The sequence below is a fragment of the Hibiscus syriacus genome, unplaced genomic scaffold (assembly GCF_006381635.1).
Source record: "Hibiscus syriacus cultivar Baekdansim isolate YM2019G1 unplaced genomic scaffold, ASM638163v2 tig00110160_pilon, whole genome shotgun sequence".
Lineage (NCBI taxonomy): Eukaryota > Viridiplantae > Streptophyta > Magnoliopsida > Malvales > Malvaceae > Hibiscus > Hibiscus syriacus.
This window is the reverse complement of record NW_024062608.1, coordinates 3,670,363-3,686,818: the sequence shown is the minus strand read 5'-3', so window position 1 is coordinate 3,686,818 and position 16,456 is coordinate 3,670,363. Positions and strand designations below refer to the sequence as shown.

Sequence of the window (16,456 nt, the reverse complement as noted above, 5' to 3'; positions counted from 1 at the left end):
CTCTGAGCAATCTGAAATTTTTGGCTTTGAAATGGTTCGAAATACTTTGTAAAATTATTTTGAAATTGTTTTAAGATTAAAATTTAATTTTACACTTTGAGTAAGGATTAAAAATGATCTTTGAAAGATTTGGAGTAATGTTTTGATATTCGAATAATTCTATCGAATATACTTAGAAATCATTTGGAAAATCTTAAAATTTATTTAACCTAATTTGTTATATCGAAATATCAAAATGTTTTCAACAATCTCCTCCTTTTTGATATAGCAAAACATTTTAGTAATTTTAAGATTTTGAAATCAAGTTTTGAAATTACTCCCTCTTACTTTAACACTTCTCCCCCTTTTTGTTAAATCAAAAAGACATTTTAAAGAATTTAAACAAGGTTTTGAAATCATTTAGCCAATTGATTATATATAATATAAGCTGCTAAGATCACAAGCAAGAGAAACGTTAGCCATTAGTTTCATAATCAATATTCATAATTAATGTGAAATAGCAAAATTGGTCATATATCTAATCATGAAGTAAATGATGCAATAATGAATAAATTTAATCACACCAAATAGATAATTTCTAACCATTCATAAATCCAAACAAATTCAAAGTCAATCAATCCACAAATTCAAACATTCCAAAATATTCAAAATGTTAAAACAATAAGTTTGGAGTTCAAAGCAAAACATTGAATCACATATCCAGATCAAGAGGAGGAAAACGAGCTCGCATAGCGACCATTTCGTTAGTGAGGTCATTAATACGTGCGTTGGTTGCTTCATTATTTGCACGCATTTCCCGAAGAATTTCTAATTATTGAGCTCCCATTGTGGATAAATGGGACTCTATAGAAGTGAAGCGCGAATCCATAGTAGCGTATCGAAAATCGAATGTCTCCATAAAGGATTGGAAATATGGAGGCATTGGATGCGTTTGTTGTGCTTGCTCTTCGGGCTGCTCAGGCTCATCTTCGGCTTCATCGATGTCTCGCATTAATTTCTCAAGCTCGAGATCTTCGTCAGCTTCAGGTGGAGCTTGTGAAGAACTAGCTCCCGGAGTATTTGTAGAAGATCGAACCCATTCACCGGTTTCCTTATCCTTAATCCATCCCGCTCTCGTTAAGGAAAGAAGGTTAATTTGTTTCTTAAGGGGAAAAACGGAATCTAGACCGACTCTAAGCCCAGCTTTGGAAAACAGATTACTCAAAATGCAACCGTAAACAAAAGATGAACAGAGTTTTTTATTAGGAACAAGATTTACGGTTTCAACAATTTCAACAAAAATAATCTGAGGTAGGTTGATTTTAATATTGTTTTCGAAACAATGTAACCACCAAAGATCTAAGGCTCTAAGAGTAGAATAATGACCTCCGGATGGTCGAAACCACCAAGAAATCATTAGATGAAGAAAACGTTCATGAAGGTCTAGGACACTTGCACTATCCCTTCTTTTATAACGAGATCCTAAAACCTGTTTTTCATTTGAAATTCCATCATTATCTAATCCAAATATATTGGCTATGTAAGCCGAGTCAATATATAAGAATTGTCCTAGAAGGTAGGAACGAATTCCTATGGTTTCGGTTTTAGTTTGGTTTTTAACACAAACGTCATTAGAATAGAAAATACGAACAAGTTGATGGTAAACGATGGGTTCAAGGTCAAAGAGTTTATCAAATTTCCACTCTTGTAAAAGAGGAAGATATTTAAAATTGATAGCTAACATAGCTTGACGAGAAGGAATACGTTCTTCCCAGATTTTGTAAGAGTCAAAATATTGATAATACCAAAAACGATGATTTCTAGGACCAGGATGATTGAAACACGAATTTTGGATAGTCAAGTTAGGATCAATGGGATTAGGATTAGAAATTGGAATAGAAGGAGGATTTGGAGGTGGATTTGGTTGACGGTGTGAACGACTAGATGAATACCTAGCACGTTTAGGATTGTACATGGTTTAGGAAATCAGAATAGAATTGATAACCTGCAATTTAGAAAACACATGTATGCAATTCAATCAATCCTAAAACTCAATTGAGTCCTCAATATTTCAAGGTTCTCTAAATCAATCTTAATGGGCAAAGTTTTTGAAAAACTTTTGAAAAATATGGTTTTGAGAAACAATATATGTATAGTTTTCATAATAACAACATAATTTAATCAAAACTCAATAATTTGAAAATTAATTTTTTTAATTTCGAAAATTTTGAAAAAATCTTGTGTTTTTGATGAAATTAGTTGTAATATCTAGTTTCTAATCACTAAATAATCAATGCCCGATCAAAAATTCAACCTAGAACTAATTAAAACTAGTTCTATGTTCATAAATTGATAAAAAGAAGTTTTGGAAAAATACCTTGAATGATTTCGGATTTGAGTGAGATTAGATGAAGTTTGCACGTTTTTGATGATTCCAACAGGTTTAGAGGATGATATTTGAAGTGAATTCCGATTAAAAACGTTGATTTGAGGCAAGAATGGAGATTTGAGAGAGTAGAGGGAAGAAATGGCGTGAAGGAATAAGAGAGGGTTTGAGCAAATATTGGGTTTTGCCTGTGTTAAAACCAGAACCCTAGGGGGGTATCGATTCCCCTGTGGGGGGAATCGGTTCCCCTTCAAAGGGGGAATTGGTTCCCTCAAGGGGGATCAATTCCCTCTGCACCAAAATGCTAAAATCCGATTTTAAACATCCAAAATGCTAAATTAATTTCCTCTAGTGGTATTGGCAACACATATATTGAAAATTAATCATGTTCAAACAATTCAATTAATCTTTAAACGATATTTGAACATAAAATTAATTTTTCATCAAGAATCATAAACTCCCCCTAACTAATAGCAATGAATGCAATCAAAAAATTACTATTATAAGCATTTTTCATTTATTATTAAAAGTGCTAAAATTATTTTAAACACTCAGTGAAGATAGATTGGTCAAACCTAATTCTCTCCTAAGTGTCCAAAATCGTTCCTTGTCTAAAGGTTTTGTAAAGATATCCGCTAATTGGTGTAAAGTATCAACAAATTCTAGAACTACATCTTCCTTAGTGACATGATCTCTAATGAAGTGATGTATTATTTCAATGTGCTTAGTTCTAGAGTGTTGGATGGGATTTTTAGTGAGACAAATAGCACTAGTATTGTCACACTTAATAGGAATGGTACCTACTTCAATTCCATAATCAAAAAGTTGTTGTTTCATCCATAAAACTTGTGCACAACAACTACCAGCTGAAATGTATTCGGCTTCAGTGGTAGATAATGCAACACAATTTTGTTTCTTTGAAAACCAATAAAATTAGCATATTTCCAAGGAATTGGCAAGTACCGGAGGTGCTTTTCCTATCTAATTTGCATCCTCCATAATCCGCATCAGAAAAAGCATGCAAGCTAAAGCTAGAGTCTCTAGGATACCAAAGTCTTAAACTAGGAGTGTCTTTAAGGTATCTAAAGATTCTCTTAACAGCTAGTAAATATGATTCCTTAGGACATGATTGAAATCTAGCACATAAGCAAACACTAAACATAATATCCGGTCTACTTGCAGTTAGATAAAGTAGAGATCAATCATTGACCTATATAATTTAACATCTACACATTTACCTCCTTCATCTAAGTCAAGCTTTGTTGAAGAGCTCACTGGAGTGTCATGAGGTTTCCCATTTTCCAGTCCAAACTTCTTGAGCATATCTTTGACGTACTTAGCTTGATTGATGAAGATGCCATATTTTCTTTGCTTGATTTGGAGTCCCAAGAAAAATGAGAGCTCCCCCATCATGCTCATCTCAAACTCACTTTGCATTAGCTTAGAAAATTCTTGGCAAAGAACATCATTAGTAGAACCAAATATTATATTATCAACATAAATTTGAACTACTAATAAATCTTTACCTTTATGCTTCAAAAACAATGTAGTGTCAACCTTCCCTTTTGAAAAACCTTTTTCAATTAAAAAATTTGACAATCTTTCATACCAAGCTCTAGGAGCTTGCTTTAAACCATAAAGAGCTTTTGTCAATTTTAAAACATGATCTGGAAAATTTAAATCTTCAAAACCTGGAGGTTGTTCCACATACACTTCTTCTTTTATAAAACCATTTAAAAATGCACTTTTAGCATCCATTTGATATAATTTAAATTCATTGAAACATGCAAATGCTAATAACATTCTAATTGCTTCCATCCTAGCTACGGGAGCGTATGTTTCATCATAGTCTATGCCCTTTTCTTGAGTATACCCTTGGGCAACAAGTCTAGCCTTGTTTCTCACTATATTACCACTCTCATCAAGCTTATTCCTAAATACCCATATAGTACCTACAGTAGATTTATTACTAGGCCTTTCAACTAATGTCCATACTTTACTTCTCTCAAATTGATTTAATTCATCTTGCATAGCCATAATCCAATGTTCATCTTTTAATGCTTCTTTGATGTTCTTAGGCTCTATGCATGAAATAAATGCAACATAATTATAAATATTTCTAAGAGAAGATCGAGTTGTTACCCCTTTGGATGAATTACCTATAATTTCACCATCCTTGACATAGTTGTACTCTCTTGGATAAGATACTTCCCTTTCTTCAATGGTTGAATTCTCAAGAGGATCATGAGTTTCCTCATTTTTCGTTTCTTCCTTTGATGATGGTTCTCCAACGTCATGTCTAACGTCATTTGTATTTATAACACCTACATCATCATTCACACAAGAATCCTTCCTCGGAAGGGATTATCATCGAAAACAACATGTATAGACTCTTCTACAACTAAAGTTCTTTTATTAAATACTCGATAAGCTTTAGAATTTAAGGAATAACCCAGAAAAATTCCTTTATCACTTTTAGCATCAAATTTGTCAAGGTTCTCTTTGCCGTTGTTTAAAACAAAACATTTACATCCAAAAGGATGAAAATAACTAATGTTAGGCTTTTTATTTTTGAAAATTTCATATGGAGTTTTCTTTAAAATTGGCCTAATCATTACTCGATTTACAACATAACAAGCGGTATTTGTGGCTTTCGCCCAAAAATATTTTGGCAAATTATTTTCACAAAGCATGGTTCTAGCCATTTCTTCTAAAGTTCGATTTTTCCTCTCAACAACTCCATTTTGTTGAGGGGTTCTAGGTGCTGAAAAAATTATGGCTAATACCATTAGAATTACAAAATTCAATAAATCCAAGATTTTCAAATTCAGTTCCATGATCACTTCTAACACTAGTGATAGAGTAACCTTTTTCGTTTTGGATAATTTTTGAAAATGTGATGAAATGTTCTAATGCTTCATCTTTTGTACTTAAGAATAGAACCCAAGTATATCTAGAATAGTCATCTACCAAGACAAATGCATATTGTTTTCCACCCAAGCTAGTAGTTCTAATTGGCCCAAAAAGATCTAAATGGATCAATTGTAAAACTCTACTAGTTGATACATCATTAATGGATTTAAAAGGAACTCACTTTTGTTTTCCTTTAGCACAAGCATTACAGATTTTATCATTATCAAATTTAAGCTTAGGCAACCCTCGAACTAAATCACCTTGAATTAGCCGTTGCAAAACACTCATACTAGCATGTCCTAGTCTCCTATGCCATAACAAATCATCATGCTCATCCCTAGCAACTAGGCACAAAAAAGTCATATTAATAAAATCTAAATGCATCATGTATATATATATATATCCCTATTTTATGACCAACAAGCATAATCGAAAATAGATGCAATGTTAATCAATTTTGCAATCATTTAAAATAAAACATTGTATCTATCAAATTTATTTTTCAAAAGATTATGCTTTTAACCCATTCACATATAAAACATTATGCAATGTTGATTATAGAGATTAAGAGAACATGCATAAAGTTTTTGAAAATGTTATGCATTAAAACTTTATAATATTTAAACAAAAAATCTATGCATAAACATTAAGAAAAAAAAAATTTAGGTCAAAATTTTGCAAAACCAAAGTTCTTGAAAAATCGATATCAATTGTTAAAGAGATATCAATTATTTTTTTTAAAAACAATTTTGACCAAAAATTAATATGATGAACTAGAGTTTATAAAACATTACCAAAATTTACCATGTTCATCATACAATATTTTTCAACATACATGAGATAAAACATAATTCAACTTTTTAAAACCTCATGCATGCATAAACTAAATGAGCAACCAAATAATAAAAACATTAAGTTTAGAGGTTACCCATTCCCTTTTTATGTGTGGCTTAGAGCATCTTAATATCATCATCTTTATCATAATTGCTCTCACACACCTACAAGATACATTTAAGTAGATTTTGGTATCCAAATTGCTTTGGATCCTTGAACATTAGTTTCAATGCCTCTTGTTCCTTTTGGAACCCATACTTGTCTAATTTTAAATTGTTTTCCTTTCTTTAAAGGACAAGTAAGTTCCTTATGACCATGATAATGACAATATGAACATATTATCATTATTGAACTAGATGAATTATTTAGAATGATCTCTTTTTCTCTTGTTAAACATTCAAGCTTATCTTTCAAATTGAAATTTTCTTTTTCAATACTTTCAAATTTCATTTTTGAGAGTTTTAAATCCTTCTTCAAGATTTCATTTTGATTTTCAAAATCCATTTTCATTTCTAGAAGAAGTTTATTTAATTTGAAAATTTCTTTTTCAAAGTTTTCAGATTTTATTTTTGAAAGCTCTAACTCATTTCTCAACATTTCATTTTGATTTTCTAAGTCTGTTTTAGCTTTCAAAAAAAGATCATTTTTAGCAATAAATTTAGAAATCAATTTATTGTATTTAGAGTTCATGGTCTCAAACTCCGAAAATAATTTATCATAAGCATCTTGTAACTCATTAAAAGATTTTGAATTTGATATATTTGAGTTAGAAGATACCTTTGGCTCTGTGAGAGCTAATAGAGACATCACTTTTATTGGTTCTTCTTCTTCCTTGTCTCTATAGATCTCCTCAAGCTTATCCCACATTTCCTTGGCACTTGAACAAGAAGAAACTCCTTTATATACATTAGGATCAATTGCACAACACAACATGTGCATAGCCTTTGAGTTTTGTTGAGCTTCATTCCATTCTTGAACACTCCACTTCTTTGCCTTCTTAGTAGGAGAGGAATATCCTTTCTTGATTATCATCCAAGCTTCCATATCAAATGCTTTGATGAATATCATCATACACCTCTTCCAATGATGATAATTTGTTCCATTGAAGTGTGGAGGCACGTCAATAGGTCTTGATTCTTCCATGGAGAAAGAACCAGAAGTAGATGCCATCTTTATCGATTTAACTCTTCCCGGATTGACTCAAGAGGCGATTAAACCTTCAAATGAGTGAGGCTATGATACCAATTGTTGAGTTAATCGATTGACGGAATTGGCCAAGAGGGGGGTGAATTGGCAATTAAAATTTTGGTGGAAGCTTTTGCAGAAAATTGAAAGAAATTGCACATCGATTTAGAGTGGTTCGACTTTATCAACCAAAGTCTACGTCCACTACCTTAGCTATCCACACTAAGGATTTTCCAACAAATTCACTAATTTGTTCTTTCTTTTGAGGCCAAAGAGATAACCTTACAACTCCCTCAAGAATATACCCCAATTCTTGAGAACACTCTTTTCTCAAAGAGAAATACAAATTTGCAAACTTACAAGAAAAACCTCACAAGGCAAATATGTTTGCACAATTCTAGAACAAAGAAAGAACACTCAAGAATAAATACAATTGAGCACAATAAGTGTTCTTGAAAGCAAAATGAATATTGAATGAAAAATAGGCTTGAAATGCTCAAACTTGAGGTTTGATGCTTTCTCTTTGATTCTCTCTTGATTCTAATTGCTTGATGTTTCTTGTTGTTGATCAATGGCTTCTAAGCTTGCTTAAATACACCTTGAATCACTTCTGAACGTTGAGGATAATTAGAGAAAATAATATAGCCGTTTTAGTGTGAAAACAATTAATAAAACAGTTTGGAGCGTGGGGGGAATCAGTACCCCCTATGGGGAATCGGTTCCCTAAGTGTAAAATTCAAATATTTCGACCGTTATACAAGGGGGAATCAGTACCCCCTGGGGGGGGGGGAATCGGTTCCCTCCGAGCATACTGGAATTCTCGGAGCCAAACCATTTAGGGGGAATCGGTACCCCCTTAGGGGGAATCGGTTCCCTCTGAGCAATCTGGAATTTTTGGCTTTGAAATGGTTCGAAATACTTTGTAAAATTATTTTGAAATTGTTTTAAGATTAAAACTTAATTTTACACTTTGAGTAAGGATTAAAAATGATCTTTGAAAGATTTGGAGTAATGTTTTGATATTCGAATAATTCTATCGAATATACTTAGAAAATCATTTGGAAAATCTTAAAATTCATTTAACTTAATTTGTTATATCGAAATATCAAAATGTTTTCAACAGTTTTGTTCTCATATTTTTACTCTTTAGACTTTTGAGATGCTCTTCTATGTTTCTTAGCCATGTGAGATTGTTTTTAAAAAAAAATTAAACCAAACAATATCATTTTGTTATGATTTTTTTAACCTCAAATTTATTTTTTAATTATAGTTATATAATTATATTTATTATTTAATATGTTTTACCTTAAATATTATGTTGTAGTTAATTTGAATCATTTTGTTTCACTTGATTTTATGGTTTTTAACTTATATATGTTATGACTTGCTTTGAATATGACTTGTAATATAAAAAATTATTTTTTATTAAATATTTTTGGTATTTTTATTTAATTTTTTAAATAATTATGGCGTCGTCCGGTTCTTCCGACCGGTTGGGCCTTAGAATTGAACTTTGACTTAGGAAAATAGATTAAGAGTCGACACTGATCATTTATTTTTATTAAAAATGGGTGATCGGATATCTTATTTCTTACCTGATCTGCGTCGTACCAGTGATATGTCGGATTCAGGAGTCGGTTACAGTCAAGGAAGGGTTAACACCCTTGAACTGCTCTTTCGGTACTACATAATTTTCAGTTGTCTTTAATTAAGAAAATTACAATTTTAAATAAAAAGATAAGATATTGATCCAAAATTACTTGCCTTTGATAAATTCGAATGAAGACCCTTAAGAAGAAAACGTTAGATTTGAGAGTGATAAAAAAACTACAAAACCAATGATACAAATAAGAAGAGACAATGAAAATAAACTAAAGATAAATATGATAAATAAAGGAAAAGAAATAAAGGAAAAAATAAAATAAAAAAAATAAAATAAAAAATAAAGCATATATTAAACAAACAAATAAAGAATACATGTATACAAGCGTGAATAGTAATAAAAGAAAAAAAAACATAAAATCAAAGAAATGAAAATTATATAAAAACAAAGAAAATAAAACTTATGTTAAATAAATAAAAAACAGTAAAAAATAAACACCAAAAAAAATAAAATAAATGAAATATATAAAAAGAATATACATATAATAATAATAATAAAAGAAAAATAAATAAATAAAAATATATATGTATATACGTTAATAGTAAAAATACTAATAATAATAATAGTCATATATATATATAATAACTTATAAACAAAGTATAAAAATAATAGTAATAATAAGTATTAAAATAAAAAAATAGTAATAAATAAAAAAGAAACAGAAATAAAAGGAATTATAAAAAAAATAAAAAATATAAAAATATAAAAATATAAGTAATATATATATATATATATATATATATATATATATATATATATAAAAAAATAAAGTATAAATGAAATAAAATATAAAAATAATAATAATGGAAATATAATTAAACATATATAATATTAATAGGGGATTAAATTGAAATAAAAGCTAAACCAGTGGGCAAATATCAAAGGACATTGAAGATTAAAACTGAATTAGGGGGAAAATTAATCGTTTTAAAACAGGGAGGACCAAATCGAGGATTTACCCTCTTTTGAAATAAAACACGCAGACCTAGTATGTCACGGGTCGGGTCGCGGTCCAAAACGGATCAGTCATAAAGCCCATTTTTCTCTTCTGATTTCTTGTTTCTAATTTCCAAAACAGAAAGCCCTTCTCCCTAAACTCATTCTCTCTCGCGCCTGAAGAACACGCCGCTGCCTGTTTCCAGAAAAAATCGATGCTCACCGCCTTGCCGCCGCTCATCAGTGGTGGTCCACCACAAAACCCATATTTTTTAAGAGCATTTTCTTTCCATAATCCAAAAAACAAAGTGGTTTTTCAAAAATCCTCTCGAAAAAACGTAGATCTAGGAAATAGGGTTCGAAAATAATGGCATCACTTCGTTCATCGGCAAAAAAAACATTTTTTTGGGTTTCTTAAGCCAAATCTTGAGGAAAAATCGACATGCAAGATCAAAAAATGGACGAACAAGGTAAAAAAAAGTTGACACCTTTTTATTTCTCTTGAAATATTTACAATAGCTTCGAGTGCTTTGGTTTTGCTCTAGTGTTTTCATGGATTTTTGCGTGTAATCGTACTGATATTGTGTGTGAAAAATTGTGTTCTATTTATAGTACAAACTTCCCTAAGTTTAGCCTAATTGATTCCGAGTGAAACTTGGTTTGTTTGTTGTTGACTAACACACGGCGTTGCTTTGTGTTTCACGTGTTCACGTTCGTTGGTGGTGAGCGAAACGATTTGCGGAGTCTTCGGAGTGGGATTGTATGAGGCGTGGGGACTTGTTTGCTATGTTTTGGGCGTTGGTGAGTCTTAGAACTAGGGTTTATAGAACCCTAGTTTGCATCGATTCGCTTGGTGGCCGGTTCAAGTCACACAGGTTGCAAACTCCAGCGGTTTTGGATTTGTGTTTGGGCCACTGTTGTACTGGGTCACTTGGGTCACGTGTATTGATCATGTTCATGTAACATAAGACCCAAATAAATAAACAAACTTTATAAATTATATAATATAATTTGTTATATAAAATATATATTATATAAAATGATATCATGGATGAAATTTGATGTCTTCAGCTGCCCCTCTTTGCTCATTATCGTGTAACAAAAAATAGAGCAAAGATTAAAAGACATAAATTTCGGTCATATCGAATATCCTCTGTCGTAGAGTTGAAATCCGATGTTGAAAACTGGTTTGTCAATTTAAATCACGAAATGACTCCCTCGTTGTGAGGTTGAGTTAACATTGGAAAATTCTGAGCACAAAATCCTTTGTTGTGAAGTTTGAATCATATATGACCCCTTCATCGTGAAGTTGAGCCTTGAAATTGGACATCCTTCTTCGTGAAGTTGAAATCCAATGTTAGTTGCGTTGTTTCGAGGCCAATATCCTTCGTCGTGAAGTTAAAATTGACTATGAAACTGGAAAGTTTATTGACAGACACTCCTTCTTTGAGTTGGATATCCTTCATCGTGAAGTTGAAATCTAATCTAGAGATGGATGTTGCTTGTGTACACGATTCCCTTTGTTGTGAAGTTGAAACCGTGGGTGGCCACTTCGTCGTGAAGTTGAGCCTGGTAATTGGATATCCTTCGTCGTGAAGTTGAAATCCAAGTAAGTTGTATTGCTCCGAGTCCAATATCCTCCGCCGTGAAGTTAAAATTGGCTCTGGAATTGGGATATTGTTTGTTGACAGACAGCCGCCCCTTCACTGTGAAGTTGAGCTTGTGTTGTCTCGGGTCTAATATCTTTCGCTGTGAAGTTAAAATTGACTCTGAATGGAACTGAAAAGTTGTTTGTTGACAGTCAGTCGCCCCTTTGCTATGAAGTTGAGCTTGTTGCTTTCTTAAGTCCAATATCCTTCACTATGAAGTTGAAATTGGCTCTGAAACTGGGAAGCCCTTTCGTCGTGAAGTTGAGCCTCAAATGGCACGATATCCTCCGTCGTAGAGTTGGATGTGTGGGTACGATATCCTCCGTCGTGGGGTTGAAATCGTGGATGGCCCCTTCGTTGTGAAGTTGAGCCTTGACTTGAATATCATTTGTCGTGAAGTTGAAATCCAAGTATTGTATGTTGTGGGTGGACACGATTCCCTTCGTCGTGAAGCTAAAACTGTGGATGACCCATTCACTGTAAAGTTTGGCTTCGAGTCAGATATCCTTCGTCGTGAAATTGAAATCTACTCTCGAGCAAATTGTGTCGTTTTGAGTCCAATATCATTCGTTGCAAAGTTGAAAATTGGCTCTAGATAAAACCTGCAAAGATATGCATATTTGCGATGTTATGGATGCAATGCTCTTAGGTATGCCTAAAATGCATATGCAATATATGTTATTCTGGGCTTTGGAGAGAAATCTCGATCTCCGGCTGCCTGTCGTGTTGACTCTTGATTTTGGAATCTGGAAGTTCTGATTTCCGATCTTGAATTCTTCAAATGTGTAAATATGATGTTCTTTGTTTCTTGATTTGGGAAATTCTTCTCAACCATCTCAAGTATGTGCATGAGCCTTGATCAGCTTTCGGGGTACCTGTACTTTTCAATGAATCTTTGTATAGTAATATGCGGTTATCTTTTGCAGAAGTAAACAAATCATTAGGTTTACGTTCAATTCAAGATGCTTAAAAGAAATTGATTTAGAGAAAAGAATGTGTTTATTCATAAAGGAAAAAAGAACAAATTCATGACAAACATTCTGGGAAATGAATACATGATGAAGTATGAATGTCTTAGATCTCGATAATTTGGACATTTCTGAGCTGAAAAGCCGTTAGGTGGCTTTGAATTCAACCCTTGTCAAGGAATCTTCAAAAACGCGACAATGTTCTGGAAAGTGCAACCTTTCTCCGACTTGTTGAGTTTGTAGAAGATTCAGATGTCGAGATGTTTCCACTGTTAATATCCAAATCTCCCTTTTCGGGTTTTTAACTTGGACCCATTCTTGGTTGCAAGACGCCCTTTACGGGTTTTCATCTTGAACCCATCTTATTTTCTTTTCTCTTTTTTCTTTTGTTTTTTTTTCTTTTTTTTTCTTTTTTTTTAATTTAGAGCGTCTTTTCGGATTTTCACTCTGAACGTTTTTTTTTCTTTTTTTTCAACTTAGGACGCCCTCTCGGGTTTTCATCCTAAGCGAAGTATTTCTTGACTGCATCTGAGTTGATGGGATGTGGTAGTTCAGGTCCATCCATTTCAGCCAGGACAAGAGCTTCTCCGAATAAGGTCTTTTTCACGACATAAGGTCCTTCCCAATTTAGCGTCCATTTTCCTCAGAAATCTTTCTGGACTGGCCAAATTCTTTTTAGCACCAGATCTCCTTCACGTAATATTCTCGGGTGCACCTTCTTGTCATATGCTCAAATCATCCGTTTATGATAGATTTGATCATGGTGAATGACTTTTAGTCTCTTTTCATCTATTATATTAAGCTAATGATATCTGGATTGTACCCATTCCGTATTATCCAGTTTGACTTCTGTCAAAACCCAGAGTGACGGAATCTCTACTTCAATGGGCAGCACTGCTTCCATTCCATAAGCTAGTGAAAATGGAGTTGCCCCAGTCAAGGTTCGTACCGAGGTTTGGTATGCGAACAAAGCAAAAGGCAACTTCTCATGCCAATCTTTGTAAGTCTCGGTCATTTTCTCCACTATCTTCTTAATGTTTTTTTGTTGCTTTTACTGCTCCGTTCATCTTTGGCCTGTAAGCAGTAGAATTATGATGCTTTATGTTGAACTGTTCACAAGAAGCATTCATCATCTTGTTGTTCAAGTTTGTAGCATTATCGGTAATAATCCTTTCAGGTAGACCATACCGTTATATGATCTCTTTTTTCAAAAACTTGCAAATAGTGGACTGAGTGACACTGGCATATGATGCAGTTTCTACCCATTTTGTTAAGTAATCGATGGCTACAAGAATGAATCGGTGACCATTTGAAGCATTCGAATGGATTTGACCGATAACATCCATCCCCACACAGAGAAAGGCCATGGTGACGTCATTACATGAAGTGGATGAGGTGGAACATTGATTTTATCTCCATAAATTTGACATTTATGACATCTTATAGCGTAGTTGATGCAATCACTTTCTAGTGTAGGCCAAAAATATCTGCATCTCATTATTTATCTTGACATTATATGTCCATTTGCATGTGATCCATAAACTCCGTCATGTACTTCCTCCACTATCATTTTTGCATCTTCAGCATCGACGCACCTTAACAAGACTTGATTATGGCATTTGTTGTACAAGATCTCCCCGTCAAGGACGTATCCAGCTGCCATCCTTCTAATGATTCTTTTATCAGTTTCGGTGGCTTCCTCTGGATAATTTTGATGCTTGATCTACTGTATAATGTCGTGGTACCAAGGCTTAGTGTCTTTCACTTCTTCAATTTGGTAGCAATGAGCCGGGTACTCATACGACTATATGTCAATTGGCGTCATTTCAGACTCCCCGTCAGCCTTGAATGCGGCTGCCAAGGTAGCTAAAGCGTCAGCCATTTGATTTTCTTCTATTGGCACGTAGTGGAAGGTGACTTCATCGAATTCTTCGAGCAGATCCAGTATTAGCTTCCGATATTCCATTAGCTTTGTATCATTGGTTTCCCATTCTCCGCGGAGCTGATAGATTATTAATGTTGAATCTCCGTACATCGGCAAGGTCTTTATGTTTTGCCCCAGTGCAGCTCATATTCCCAAGACACAGGCTTCGTACTCTGCCATGTTATTGGTGTAATCGAAATTCAATCTGCTGGTAAATGGGTAGTGATTCTCTTTCGGATAGATCATGATTGCCCTGATGCCATGTCATAATGTATTTGATGCACCATCAAAATGCATTCTCCAGGAACTGTCGGTAGAAGTACTTACCTCTTCTAAGGTGATAGCCATCAGGTCCTCGTCTGGGAAATCAAAGTCCAATGGCTCGTAATTCTCATCGGTTCTACTTTCCAAGAACTCCGATATGACACTTCCTTTGATTGCTTTCTGGCTCACGTATTCGATGTCTAATTTAGACAAGAGCATCTGCCATCGGGCTAACCTTCCAGATAGAGCAGGTATAACATATATCTGACTTCGCAATCAGCCAAGTAGTATGATACAACATATATTTTCAGAGTCTTTTTGTGGCCCAGACTAGAGCACAACAAACCTTATCGATAGGAGAATATCTGACTTCGCAATCGGTGAACTTCTTGCTCAGATAGTAGATGGATCTTTCATTTCTTCCAGATTTGTCATGTTGACCCAGGACACACCCCGTTGAGTTCTCGAATATGGATAGATACAAGAACAGAGGTTTGCCTGGGATAAGGGACATTAGCCATCAGGACAGGAGTGCGAGACAAACACTCCTTTACCTTTTCGAATGCAATATGGGAGTTTTCATCCCAAGCTCCAGAGTTATTCTTTCAGAGAAGACGGAAGATTGGATCGCACTTGTCGTTTAACTAAGATATGAACTGCGCTATGTAATTCAATCTCCCCAGAAAACCTCAAACCTCCTTCTGTGTTCGTAGGGGAGACAGATCTTGGATAACCTTAACTTTGTCGAGATTGACCTCATTGACTTTACTGCTGACTATGAAGCCTAATAGTTTTATGAAGGTGCTCTTGCTAGGGTTTAATCTCAGTTGGAATTTCCTCAATCTCTGAAAGAGCTTCTTCAGATTCTCGACATGTTCACTCTCGGTTTTTGCCTTGACAATCATGTCATCGACATAAACTTCGATCTCTTTGTTCATCATGTCGTGTAATAGGGTCACCATAGCTCTATGATATGTTGCCCCAGCTTTCTTCAGTCTGAAGGGCATCACTTTATAGCAGAAAGTTTCCCACATTGTGATGAACATGGTCTTCTCCACGTCTTCAGGATGCATATTGATCTGATTATATCCTGAAAATCTATCCATGAATGAAAAGAAAACGTTCCCGGTTGTATTGTCTACCAACGTGTCAATATGAGGCAGAGGAAAGTTGTCTTTAGGGCTCGTCTTGTTAAGGTCCCGGTAATCGACGCACATGCGAACCTTCCAGTCTTTCTTCGGAACTGACACTATGTTGACCACCCACTCCGGATACTTGTCCACATGAAGGAGACTGACATCAAATTGCTTCTTGACTTCTTCTTTAATTTTAAGGAGCATCTCTGGTCGCATCCTTCTCAGTTTCTGTTGCACGGGTTTGCACTCTGGCTTAATTGGCAGTTTATGAACTACCATATATGTGTCTAGTCCCGGCATGTCTTGATACGTCTAGGCAAAACACATCTCTGTACTCCTGAAGTAAGACTATCAGGTTTTGTCTTGCTTCAACCGAGAGAGTCGTACCGATTTTGACCTCCTTTCTTTCATCTTCAGTGCCCAAATTCAAGATTTTGATTGCCTCCTCATGTGGCAGTATTTGCTTTTCTTCTCTTTCTACCATTCTCAATAATTCGGTAGGCAAGTTGCACTACTCTTCATCGTCGCACTCGTCCAATTTCCCAAGACAAATGGCCGATTCAAAATCCACTTTCGGATCATGATCATCAGTGCCTGCATTATCATTATCTGGGGTCCT

At 34.3% G+C, this 16,456-nt stretch overlaps 1 pseudogene; it reads left to right on the top strand.

Annotated features, from left to right (window-relative positions):
- Nucleotides 1–16,456, top strand: part of LOC120216534 — a 40,539-nt pseudogene that overhangs the window by 1,697 nt on the left and 22,386 nt on the right.